This window comes from Sparus aurata, chromosome 13, assembly GCF_900880675.1.
Source record: "Sparus aurata chromosome 13, fSpaAur1.1, whole genome shotgun sequence".
In the NCBI taxonomy this organism is placed as follows: domain Eukaryota; kingdom Metazoa; phylum Chordata; class Actinopteri; order Spariformes; family Sparidae; genus Sparus; species Sparus aurata.
Window position 1 is genome coordinate 7,883,218 of NC_044199.1, and position 14,268 is coordinate 7,897,485.

At 39.1% G+C, this 14,268-nt stretch overlaps 1 protein-coding gene across 1 annotated transcript in view; it reads right to left on the minus strand.

The window, feature by feature from the left end:
- The window catches only part of npas2 (neuronal PAS domain protein 2), a 48,030-nt gene extending 37,241 nt beyond the window's left edge, over positions 1 to 10,789 (minus strand). The window contains exon 1 of the mRNA XM_030438413.1: positions 10,449 to 10,789. The gene's annotated coding sequence lies outside the window, so the exon portion shown is untranslated. The remainder of the gene's footprint in view (positions 1 to 10,448) is intronic.
- Between the last annotated feature and the right edge of the window lie 3,479 nt (positions 10,790 to 14,268).

Consider the following 14,268-nt stretch of genomic DNA (forward strand, 5'->3'; position numbering starts at 1 on the left):
ACCTGCAGTCTGAATGAGATTTAGTCAGCTAACAGATACAGTTTATAGCGTACGCGGCCATCCCAGCTCAATCCGGTTCAGTCCAACTATAGGTTTCTTTCACTTATTCTGTGTTTACTTTTCATCCTTATACAACAACAGTTGTCAATGATTTCAGTGTTACTTCACCCAAAGTGCCTTGTAATTACACATTCACCACACAGCACGGGCTCACTGTGGGTGGCCGCATCCTTTCAATGAGAAAGCAGAGCTATAAAACAAACATCCATTCACCTGGTAGATCTACTCTCAAATTTCCTCGTAATTATATTCTTTCAACAATTCTAAATGAATCACCAAAATTATTCCAGGCCTGTTATTGTCTGCCGCTACTCAGGAAAAGATGCAATTACCTAAGGCAGTGTGTGAGCAAATATGTGGGTCACAATTCTAGGGCATGGGTGGAAAGGGCACCGCAGCTCTTTGTTGTATGACTGTCTCAAGCTTAGATCATAGGTTACATCTTTGATTAAATTCCTGGTTTTGCCGGTATGGGTTCTTTGGCAGGGCTCCCACAAAGAGACATTATGAGCTTAAAGTCAGAATAATGTCATTGTTGTGAATTCATCAGTAAATGTTTATAAAAATCAGCAACAGCCACTGTACTATGCACAGACCGTGAACTGAAGTAGCCTCTCGCAAGCAGTCCATGGAAAAAATGACCTTATGTCTCCATTCCTATCTATTGCTATTTCATTTTCCTTGTTTCATTATGAAACACTGCCGTCCATTTTTCCAAAGCTTCCTCCTGAAAGCACACAAACCTCCCTTGTTTGATTCAGGTTTCTCTTTAAATAGCAAAGCAGCTTGTAATGAGAAGCATTCATCTCTTTCAGGAGAAAGGTAAACGAATAGCTGAATATTGAATTACACTGCGAGCTAATATCCATTCAGTCTAATCTTTAATCGACAGTAACCAAAAGCACAGGACTGAAGTTATTGGCAGCTACACATTAATTTTTCATTATTTTTAAGGCAATCAACATTTCGGTTGAGCTACAGGACACAAAAACAGATGTAGAAAGCATCTTTTCTCACCTGAGGGCCTGTTAACAGGAAAAATGGGTTCATGTATAATCACAATAGATGCCTGATGGTGAAAGTGGGTTAATAACATCTACATTTTTAATGATAAATGGCTGGATCATTAGTAGTCTGGGAAAATAATAATCACAGTGACTAGCTCTCACATTGAGTGTTGACATGCTTCATGGCTGATTAATCCAGAGTGACATACAGCTAATCTAGATGCTTAAAAGGACCACAATCTCTGTGAGTGGTATCGTCTGCACACATAATTCAGGATAACAGCTCATACTAACAGGGGGAAGCAGATTGGCGTAGTGAGTGTGGAATTCACACTCCAGTTTGATAATGATGCATGATTCATTCATCCCGCTGGAGTGCTCTTGAGCAAACCCCTTACATCAGTTCCTGCCCTGGATAAGACCTTTTGGCCAAGACCAAACTACTGCTAAAGAAGCTGAATATAAATCACAGAAATCCTCTGTTGACCCCATGTGAGCCTGTTTGCAGCATTAGATCCTCAGGATCTTAGATCCACTGTCTCCAAAGTCAAGGCTTAAAGGTCATATTGATTACATTTTAAAATGTCCAAAATTATTGTTTTTCTTATGTCTGTTCTTATGGTATGTCTCAGCTTCTACCTAGATGCCAGTTTGTGGGGAAAAAAATGTAAAACACCATACCGCCTCATGTTAGCTAGCAAGCATTAGCAACGTTAACGTTAGCTAGCGTTAGCAGCATTATTATTAGCTAGCTAGTGTTAGCAATGTATGGTATTGCAACAAACCACTTGAGGGGGCAAACAACGGCAGTGTTGTGGTTTTAATTGAATGCCTCATTTAGTGGCTGAACGTTATCAACACCTTTTAAATGTGTGACCATGCTTTTGCCATCAGGGCTCTTGGCTTTGGAACGTCCAACCTGAGGAGAAAAGTTCTTTTAAATCACTTCTTAAAATCCCTTTTTATAGACCTGCTTTCATTTCATGTCGTCTTTTTCTGTTCCTTTCCTTCTTCCAATTGTTTTATTCTTTTCAATTCCTCTTTCGTGATGTTGTCTGCTATCGTCCTGTTACTCCCATGATTGTTTTTGTGTACATTACTTTTGTGTGATTTTGCAGGGGTTTTTTAGTGCTTATATTCCTTTTATTTGTTTTTATTCATATTGACATTTTGTGTTTTGCATTTTCTTGTTTTATCTTCTCGTTTGCCTTCATTGTTCAGCGTTTCTTCTGTTCTATTGTTTGCCCTAGTTTCCTCAGATTGTATTATCCGTCAAAGCACTTTGTAAACTCTGTTTATAAAGTTGCGATATAAATCAAAGGTATAGGTGTAGTTAAGGTTTCTGTTATTGTTGCTGGATAAAACTGTGTTATCAGCACAGTGTGTTAGCTCTGACATCTGCCCTGCTTTAATGATCCTGTTTGGCCTCTTGACATCACAGACTGCAGATGACCTACTGAACATCACAAGAATTGGAAATCCATCAGGGAGTGCTCTTTTTATTTCAGAATCAGACCTGACCTGCTCTTATATATAGTCCTCTGTCATGTTGTGTATTGTACTCCGCCAAAACAAACTTCGTTGTAATGTACGTGCAGCCAACACCCTGGAATACAAAGTGTAGCAACACCCACACAAACAATGAGATACAAAGTGTGGCCACACCCAGTTCTTGGAAGTAACCTTTTGTCGTGAAAAGAAAGCTTAAAAAGCTTAACCTGAGCTACGTAAGAAAGGCAGCGTCTCCAAAATAAAAGCATTGACTCTGAGACAAGGGAAGAAAAATCACTGCAGCAGACCGTGGCACTCAAATAGTGTCAGAATGAATCTCACAATTCTTAATACAGATCCTAGTGTAGTACTGCAGTGACTCCAAAAAGCTTTCACACACAATGTTCAGATATTTATCTCATTTAATGCTATGAATAAAAAGAGAGAAAGCAAATTCACATTATGTGGTGAGCCTTAGAGCCGGAAGAACTTTTTTTTCCTTTCAAAAAGCAGCTAAATGTCTTAATCATGCCCCAGTGGATCTCAGCCTGAAGCTACGGAGGACAATGACTGTGTGCTTTGGAGCAAGAGATCAGCGACAGCAGCAAGGATGATGACGTCTGTAGAGACAGTTATATAACCGGAGCTGAACATTTTGTCTGTCATAGTTACAAGGTTACAGAGGGTGACATGAATACCAGCCGGTCTCAAGAGTCATGTGCAGCATACTGTAGTTCAGCAGGACAAATTGTGCCATGTTCCCCCCGTGTAGTGCAGTATGAAGTAAAAGGCATGTTCATGTTTGATGTTCATAATCAGCACGTCTGGGTCTGTATCTTTAGACTGCTGCTTCTCTCAGGGCTTCTAAAAAAAAAAGCACATATCTCTTTACTGGAGATTCACCAACTATTCACCATTCAAATGTATGACAAGGCATATCAGGCCTACAAACTACAGGACTTTCTAAAGATCCAAACTACAGTAAGAGTGACTGAGCAGTAGTGGTGAAGTAAGATGATATTGACTTTGTCAGCTTCACAGTTTTAACTGACAAGTTCTCACTCCCAAATCGTCAAATATGGCAGCTTGGTCAGTGGAATGAAGCTTCAAACTATGATGCTCTATCGGCCCCTCGAGCATCAGTTCTTCACATGAATGGCCGTGCAGTTGAGTTTGCAGTAATACAAAGGCAATGTCCAGTAAGACTTACAAAATAAAGCTTGCTGACACACATTTTACATAATATGTCTTTTGTACTGTTGTTTAGGTTTAGGTTTATGCCCAAAAACTACTTGGTAAGGGTCTGGGCTCTAATAACTACCTTCAGTCATGTCAGCTACATAACTTGCGTTACTTATTTTACGTAGCTGAACTTGCATAACATAACTAATAACTAATAACTAACTACATAAAAAATCAAGATAAACCCAAACTCAAACACTGGTATCCTGGGGAAAGTCCTGTGTATGATCTTTGCGACCTCCACATTCAATCCGCAACTCAGACTTTTCTCGCTGTTTGTGCTACTACGCTAGGGGGGAGGCCTCCAGAAAAGACGCAAGAGGGGTAACTGGGAGTTAGAACAGGCTGGGTTTGACTCAACAAAGCTCATTGGCGCTTCTTAACCACAGAAAATGGATTCTTACCACACTGAGGTGACAGTGTTTTAATAAGTTTGACCACACAGATGGCTAGGTTAACCCTGCAGTGCGAAACCTTGGTTTCCCTTTTGTTGTAAAATCTACATTATTGGCAACTCGTGTTTCTTACTTACAATTTATGACATGAGCACAATTTAAACTTGAACCTTTTTATGGAAATGATTGATGATTGTTCAGCATTGTTCAGAGTATTTTCATATGTCTTAAAGCATGTCTGGATGGGACCTTTAATGACGAAATGAACTCCCTGTTCCTCCCTCATGAAACCCACCGCCCATCCCTGAAGTATGTCAGTGAGTCCATTAAAGGACCAAAAGGAGCAGCTGCATCGCACAGCAACCACACAATAACAATGAATCATCAAAAGACTCCAACCTAGAATGATCTAGAAAGAAAAGATTAAGTAATTTAATAAGTGCCTGCACACTCCTCAATACAAGGAGCATGTAGGCACTCATCATTTTGTAATGGATTAATTGCTCTGCTGGAGCTTTGATTGTGCATTTGATTTCCTCTAGTTTCAAAAGGTATATAATGTCTTGTATTGATCTGATGATAAGTGGAGGCCGTTGCTTCCAGAAGGGGAGAATAAGCTCTCTGACAATAAAGGAGGTAAATGCTCACCTACCATTAGAGCAGGCTTTTGGTATAAATCCAAATGTAGCGACGGGTGGATTGCTTAATATTGCATCAAATAAACTGGAAATGTATGTCAGGGTCGGGCGATACCAAGACACATGTTCTGGGCTGGCCGAGGACAAGGGGGGTCTACTTTAGGGTAGGTTCTTCTAATCTTGTATTTGGGAGGTGATATTAAGCAGTATCAGACTGACTGTTTTGATAATCCATTAATCATTTAATTCATTTCTTAGACAATAATGGCAATTATTTTTCAGGTCTTATGTGACTTATTACCATTGGTCAGACAAAAGTAGCAATATGAGGATTGCACCCTAGACACAGTTTTAGAATAAACACATAATAATAAATAAAATTGAATGATGAAAAAATAGATATTGCCAGACAAATGTATATTGCTAGTTAAGTCCTAATGAATAATCTCGGCGACTTCAGCTTTAGCCATACTCAACCGTACTTTTTAAAAGGTTATTTCACAGATTACATAAAGTGTTAGCAATCCTTATTTTAAAACCTCAATTTAAATAAAAGCTTTGAATGAATATTATTGAAATGCCAATAGATTTCTTACCAGTCTTTATATAATTAATTATATTTAAACTCAACGATGATACTGAAACGATGTACATCACTATTATGCCTCTATTACAAAACCATGCCATTTTTGTGACACATTTGTAGAAGGTGCCAGTACTTGTCAAGTGCTTTGTGTCAAGAATATTGCAGAACCTCCTTTTCTTACACTGGTGCCTTGCTGTGGAACAGCCTTCTGTAACACATCCCTCTCCAAACGAGAGGGGATTATAGAAGCCAGGTCAAGACTTTTAATAGGGTCACAGACTCATTATAAAATCTTCAAGTGCATTTTAACTTCAGCCACCTTTTTTTTGGTGTGTGTGTGTGTGTGTGTGTGTGTGTGTGTGTGTGTGTGTGTGTGTGTGTGTGTGTGTGTTTTGATGTGGGTATTCCTTTTTTAACTTGAGGTGGTGTAATTTTGGTGGTCTGGATTTTATTGTTTAGTTTGACGTCTTATGTCTTGTGTTTTGGCTTTTAATCTCTTGGGCCAAGCTGGAAATGGTTGTTTTTACTTTTAAAATGTTATATTATGGACTTCTTTGTCTTTAAATTCTAACAGCATGCAACCTTTGTACTTCTGTTGTTTCTTTTTTTTAATTTTTTATCGCTGTTGCAAGTGATTTCCTTGTCAAATTGTAGGGACTGTATATACAAATAGAAAAACAGCCTGCCATGAACATTTAATACCTCCATGAACATTTATTACCTTCAGGATTGTACTCAGGCCAACTGTAGGTATTTATAAGCATCAAGTAAATATTTTTACAAATGAGGGTAGAATAATTATCGAGAATTAGATTTTACGAAACTAAAAGGAGATTTGGCAGTGGGCAGGGAGTGACGCACACACCATGGTGCCAGTCACTGAGAAGTTATTAAATCCAGTCGAACTACATGAGAAACAAACCACATTTTTGCACCAACTTACCACCTAATATGGTCAGTTGAACGTGTGCTCCAGATAGAGGCACATACATGTAGGTGATAAAATAACCTCATGATGACATTATTCACAATTACAACAAAGATGACTGTTCTTATTTCCTCAACATCCAGTGGCTGTTACATTGTTAATTACAGTTGTCTCTGTCTGTCTCACCTTCACTCATGCAGAACAAAGTATTCAGGACTTTCTTACCTTTCTTGGAAAAGGGTAAACTGTCTCTAATGGTTGGACCGGGGGCATTTAAAACATTAAAGAAACTATTGTTTTAGTTTGTTAAAGAGCATGAAACCATTAGTCTGGTTCTGATGGAATTTACAAATACCTCAAATGCCAGTCTAATATAGTCAGGGTGTCTGTTTCCCATCTCTCTCAGCTTTCTCTATTTTATTACCTACAAGGAAATGTTTTCACTGTTGCTCTGTTTAGCTAAGTGTGCCTTGGTGTTTAGGTCAGTTCAGGTATTTCTTGTGTATGGGACTGATATCTGTGAAACTTACCTTGCTAAAAGACACCTGATTATTAAAGAAAACAAAACACTGGGATAGGATATGACACAAAAACAAGTTTGTCATTACCAAGGGAAACTACTGTTATAGACAACTGTAACAAATCAAATACTATAGGCTACAGGTACACCACAAGAAGAAAGTACAAAGGCATCTAATGCGCAAGCCACATGTAATACTAAACTAACTCTTGCACCATGATTCCAAAGGTTTTAAATACTTGAAGCGAAACAAACTCCAAGATTCATATCTTGAACTTCCTCAAAGACAGTTCAGCACTTAGCCCCATGTCTCTTCAGCTTCAGCAAAACCAGCACTTAGTTCTTTTTCCCCAAAAGAAAAAACCATGTTGGTGTCAGTGTGAGTAAGAAAGTGTAAATATTAATACATTGTGAATACTAAAAAGGCAGCACACACACAAAAGAGATACGACGACTATAAAGTAAACAGTGCTTAGTAGTGTGCAACCTCTGACGTTGGTCAACCTGTTGTCAGATCTAACTCTATTTCATGTGTGTATGAGATGAATCAACATGGGTTGTACATTCAACATTCATTCTATGTGGAGCAGCACTCTGTTTTCTTAAAGAGACAGAAGGTACAAATGATCCCTTTGCCGTTGCACAGACCTGCACCATTTGTGCATGCCCAGTCACACTAAGCAGCTCTAGCAATATTCAGACTAGCGTTCAGTTTAAGCTTGCAGGACATGGCCCAGTAACCTACTTTCCCCACAACATGCTCTGCAACATCAGAGGCGAGGCTGTGTGTCATCAGTTAACTAACCTTCACCACCGCATAGTTTGAGCAGAGAGACGTGGAAACCCAGACACAGCATTGCTCAAACAAAGAGTACCCATGATCATGGTTATGTCTCAGAAAAGGAAATGCCCATAAGGCCTCTTTCTCAGCTTACTCCTAAAGGTGAAACACAATGCTGAAAACTGATAACTGAGGTAGTGAAAGGGAATTTCACGAGGTAAGTAAATGGGACAAAAAAAGGGAGAAAAGGCAAAAACCCGTCAAAGAGACTGTGATACCAGTGAGTATGGGCCAAGCTAATTATACTCATTTAGCTAATGTCATAATTGTTTAATGCCAAGTCATGGTAATGGGGTAATTGGCCATAATGTATCATAAACACTATTTTTTTCCTTTCCTTTTTTAAGTTCCTTAAAAGTATGAGATAACCTATATTTGTAAAAACTCAAAATTATGAGATTGATGAACAGATTATGAGATTTAATCATATCTTATAATGAGAAAGCTTCACACAATGGAAACACAATGAGGCAGGCATTTCCTACTGCAATTAAATATTTCCTAAAACTCTTCAATTTAAACCATGTTCAAAATATTCCCACGGAAACATAACCCTTTTCTGTCCACGCCATCGTCCGGGGTTGCTGAGTGGCAACAGGACAATGCCTTGGGTTTCTCCCTTCCTCTCTGTAAATCCTACTGCATTACCTTTCATGAACTAGGTGAACCACACTATGAACTGATTAACCATACAACCGGATACCCTCAAACCATTCTTCTGAGTTTCTAGGTTAACATATACAGATGTGCACAGATAGGGAAACAACTGACACAGTTGCCGCATGCTTACTCTGCTCAACAGATTTAATGATGACACTTGTGATACAGTGTGACCACACAGAGATTTTGGACTGGATTGTGGGCTGACTTTCTGGTTACATGTCACTGGTTGTTCTGGTGTATCTCTTCTTCCTTAATGTATTGCTCAGTCTTAATTTGTACCCATATGAGAATCATTTTAACAAGTAGCGGACATGGGCTTCTGGAGGGTGAATGAGCAGCCCTGTTGGTTTCTGCAAACCACCAAGACGTTCATGTGTCTGGGTGTCAAGGGTCAAGAACCATATTTACATTTGAAAAAAACGTGTCATATAATGTTCACATTACATGATTATGACCTGAAAATCATAGCAGGAGTGACATGTGAGATGGGCTGCCAAGCCTTCAAATTCCCAGGCGGGGTTTTGGCGACAAAATGCAGATAATGTTCAGGAAGGCAAGACATCTCCTGTGGTGTTTGTGTCCACCAAAGCAGGTATTTGATGTGGCCACCAAAGCAGGTATTTTGGTATAAATACCAAAGCAGGTATTTTAAGCCGAAACCTAAGGGTTTTTTAACCTAAACCTAACCACAACCTAAGCACAGCATTGTCACAAGATAAAAGAGACATATACAATGCAACAAAAAAACAAAAATTAAAGTTTCAGCATATCCATGGTTTGTAGAAACATACTTGGCCAACATTTATTCTGGCGACTGAGGTGGAGTGAAATAGCTGTCAGAAGGGGCCAACCACTGAACATAATTGACTCCTGACCCGTTTCCATAGGGGCAGACCTTGCTCAAAAAAAAACTTTTTCGCCAATTCATTCAGCTCTTGATTGTAAATTCAGATTGTTGGAATTAGTGACATGACCGAAAAAAAAAATGAGCTGAAGGGAGATGAAGATAGCATGAGTCATGAGGCTGGCCCAAATGTTTAACAGCATATGGTGCAGTGAACACCCCAGTTCAGTCAGTCATGGAACAGCCCATCCTGTCCCACTCAGCTGTCAGCACACATCCTCATCACTATTCATGTCTGCTGGGCCAACCTCTGCACTGACGCAGCAAGCCGGATAAGCCTCAACTTGAGTGTACATGGTTCAAGACGCAGAAGAATCACATGGCAATTGAACACTGGCATGATTAATAAAGAGCCTGCTCATTTTTTGTTCTATATTGCATCAGGCCCCTCAACAGAACTGACACAGCTGCCATGACTTGGCATCATTCAGGACTCCTGTGAATTTGGTGTCTTGCCCAATCACATAATCCACCATCTCTCACCACTCTGTTGAGCCCTATTTCTCTCTTCTTACACAAGTGCACAGTCCACATAACCCTGTTACATTTCAATCAGTTATATGGACTTTTCTTTCAGCTCGGCTCAACTTATAAAATGTGTTTTAAGTAATAATGTGCCTGTGTATGGTTTCCAGGTTAGCCATGTCAACACATCCAAAACTTCATTAGCTACAGTTCAACAACACTTAATTAGCTAGCTAACAGGGTCAAGTGTGTGTCATGACAGTTTAACACAGTATCAATATCCTGGAAAATGTAATTCTATTAAAACACGATCTTCTTGAATCTTGAATTGACATAAATGTTATGTATGTGCAGCTAAGTAACCCTCATGTACATTTTATGTATATTTCAGCTAGTTAGCTGAAGAAGAAGCACTAACTGCCTACATGGTAAACTAACGGTAACCTAACGTCTCCTAAGCTTACAGACTTAATGGGGTAACACAAAAAAAATGTACAATTTTTGTACAGCAATATTGTAAAGCAAATTAAGCTAATCTATCTTATAACATCTATTAAGGTATACTTTTATGAACTATGCGCTTTTTTCTTTAATGCGTGCTAAAGAGTTTTAAATGTTAGCTAACATTTGGCTAAGTTATGGTGTTACGTTAATATTCGTGACGCTACAATTAACGTCATTGACACAACTGGACCGGGTAGCACTTACCTTATTCTGCGGGATAAGGGGTCACACCAATCCAAACGGAACCATATGGAAACGGGGAGAAAAAAAAAAAAAAAAAACGATGTCCTATATTCCGAAAAGTTGCTCAAACAGCACCGCCGACTCAGTGTGGAAAATGCCGAACAGCCTTGCCGGTGTATTATTCGGGTGACAGCCCGGTGAGATGAAGATCCAGATCAAAACCCACACACACCTCACACTTTACATTCTCATTTGACTGATTTTAAAATGTGTCCTGTCGACACACACAATACACTCTCTCACACAGACAGATGAAGGCTGAATGAAGAGTTTGCTTCTGCCGGAGTGCGTCCACACTCAGAGTCCCGCCCACTGGACTATATACTAAATAAAGTTATGTGAGCATGTGTGTGTGTGTGTGATGATGATGATGATGATGACGACAGAGCTTTACAGACACACTTTAAAATGAATACTTACAACAGCCCCTTTCTTTTCTAATACTCTGCCATGTACCAACAGATTATATAAATATGATTTCATACGTGTACAGTATGGAGATGGTGCGCTGTGATTTGTGTGAGTCATGCACTCTGACTCATGCTTTCTGTGGCCATTATATAGCAAGTCATCACATGTTAGTCTACGTGGATCTGTGCAGACCACACTGGGGTTTTGGGGTTTTTTATGCAAAATGTAAAGAGAAGATCAGTGGTCAGATGTACAGGAGTCCCCCCTCCCCAAGTTTCACATAATCCAAGAAATCAACACACACATTAGCGCCACCCTTAGGTCAATCAGTGCAATGCAGTGATGGTAGAGCTCCTCAGATCCTCAGTAGGTTTAGTTTTATAGGCTAAAATCTAAAAAGGCCCCTTAAAGTGTTATATAATGTACTTGAAGTGGCCCCTGTGAGTGATATATATTCAGAATTAGAGTCTGAATTCCTATATAAGTCCCGCAAACAGGGAAATGTGTGCATCACAGCAGCCAAAGGACAGTAATATTCAAATAAACGATAATAATAGTAAGAAAAAAGGTTAAGAAATATAAATAGACTCGTATATATACACAACATGTACTTTACTGGATTGTTAATACTATGTGCTGGGTGTAGTGGGTAGTTTTCATTTACAATATTGCCTCATACAGTACTCAAAATTAGTGAGGGATATTGGGATATTTTAGCGTTTTTTTACTTGTTTATTCTGTGACATAGTGCAACCGATCCGATAGATTGCCTCCACAGATGTCACTCCGCAGCCAAGTTGCACTGTGGGTAACGCAGGCGCCAGGTTTTCAAAAAGAAAGATGAAGAATTTGTACAACAAAAAGGCCATATCTCAGCTTCTGCTGAATCTAGTTTGATAATTTGCTTTTAAACAGTCTGTTGTGAGTGCAGCAGTGTTATAGGACCACTTCACTGCTTTTGAAGTTTTAAAGCTTTGAGACGAGAATGTTTTACAGCTAATCAAAAAGGGTGTTTTAAAAAAAAAAAAGACTTTACTCAGCTTGAGAACTTGGAGATTTGTCAGCCCATGGTGGTTCACTTCATCCTTCAGTTAATCAGAGAAATTCTAATCAAAAATCAATACATTTGGAGATGGTAACCACAAGACAGGAAGAGTATGATTTGAGAAGTCACGAGTCAATAAAGCTGTCAGAGAAATGTGGAGTTAAAAGTAGATGTGTCTGACTGTGACACTTCTCAGTTCATCACCAGCAGTCAACAATAAAACTGTTTGTTTTGTTTAAATTCAGAATGACACTCAGCTTTGTTTTGCAACCCTGGTGTTGTAAAATATGAAATAAGGGAACCTTTAACCTTTATTACTGTCTGCGTCTGAGATGCAGTGGAGTAGAAGCACGAGGCTTCATAAAATGGAAAACACTCAAGTACAATAAAAGCACTTCAAATGTGTACTTAATACTTGCAATGAACTATTCTATTCTGTCTCAACAGTTAGAGGTGAACATCTTTTTTTAAATTTCAACAGCCTAAACAAACACTGTGTGGGACAGCTGCAGACTTCAGTACCTCATAATGCTTCATGTGAGTGCACCTTTCATTACCCTTTAAAAGACACAACAGCATCACTCTCTAAGAATGTATTCCAGCAATGATTTTCTAACACAGGTCCATGAAATTGTGGACCTCTGGAAACCTCCCAGCAGTTTGAGGCCACCGTAGCCAAAACATGTTCTTTTCTTCACCCTGACCAAGTGTGTTTTTTTTGTGCCTTAGCCTAACAAGAGCATAAGCACAGCATTGTGACAGGATAAAATAGAAAACTGAACCCAGAGAAACCTAAAGTTTCAACATAAAGAAACACAAACTTTCAGCATATCTGTGGTTTGCAGAAACATGCAGTGCATTTGCCAACATTTACTCTGCCGTGCCAAAAAACACTGGGTGCCAAATTTCCCACAGTGCAACTTCATAGTATTTTTAGTTTGTCCGAGTCTGTCTGCCCGTGACTTCACTCTACCAATTGTAGATTTTCTGTTAAAAATAAAGCCCACCAAACCTAACCTGACATCATTCATTTATTTGAGTTATTTTGTCAAATTTAAATTAAATCAGCTCCTTCGGCGTCCCTTTAGGAGAAAAAGAAAATGCTATCCATCAATCTTTCACCATTCAAAGAAGCAATTAGTTTTACCTCTTAAATGTTTCTAGTCTTCTTTAAATTAAAAACGCCAATGGTGGTTATTTAACAGAAAACCCCTGGAGGGATGCTTTCAATCAAAAAAGATATTTCAGACCTAAGCCACACAAAATAAAAAAAAAACAATTTCCCCTTTCCTTCACAAAAAAACCTGTCCATGTGTAGGGTGAAGAGCAGGTGACATTGTCTGAGCTACGATAGATCTGTTACCCATAACATGTTCACACCTCCGGCAGCTCCCTGGATTGTTGATTACACTGCACGTTGCTGCATTGCTCAGATGCCTTCTTATGTTCTGGCAAAAGGCCAACTCATAAAACATCTCACTGCTTGGCGGGCAAAGCAGAGGGACACATTTTGTAACCCATGTCATAGTTGTGAACTTGATGGCCTCCCCGATCGGTCTGACTGACACGAAAAAGATCTTGCACTCATTTCAGTTTGACAGACTGGCATTTATAAGTATACATCGCGTGGGTTGAGTGCAACTCTCTAGTGAGAAATGGCAAAAGAGAGGCGGCTCTAAAAATTAAGATATGTCTGAGTCTACTGGCACGTCTGTGGCCTTAATCGATAAAACATCTGTGATATGAGAAGCCAGCTAACCAGTTAGGCAGGTAGCTTCAATGCCATTCTTTGAAATGTGAGCACGTCTATGTTTCTGCAGGGACACTATCGCTACAATAGCTCAGACACACAAGTACTGAAAAATTATTTTGGAGCTAAATATAAAATAACATCCAAAGCCGGGATATCAAATCAATACAGCGGAGTTTATTTTATTCAAGGAGAAGATGACTGCTCCAATGTCATCTAAATCAAGCTTTATTGTGGCATTAACACAAGTTATTTGGACACAGCATGCACAACCAATAATAATCTTCCAGTCATGCACTTCCTCCTTCGACCACAGTGACAGAAGTCTTGTCAGTGTAAGATAATGGTAGAAAAAAGTGAATCATTGGATGTTTACTTTCAGTTTCTAAGTAACTTGTGACATCACCTCGGTTGTTAGACAAATCTCAGACATGTTCTCAAAATTTCCACAACGTTTTTTGTTTTTTTAAGCAAATGAATATCAGGGAAAAAACAGACCAAGTGTAGCTTATTCAAATGTTTTTACTTCTTCTGTCATGCTTGGATTTTCAAGGAATTGTTGTTTTTTGCAGGAT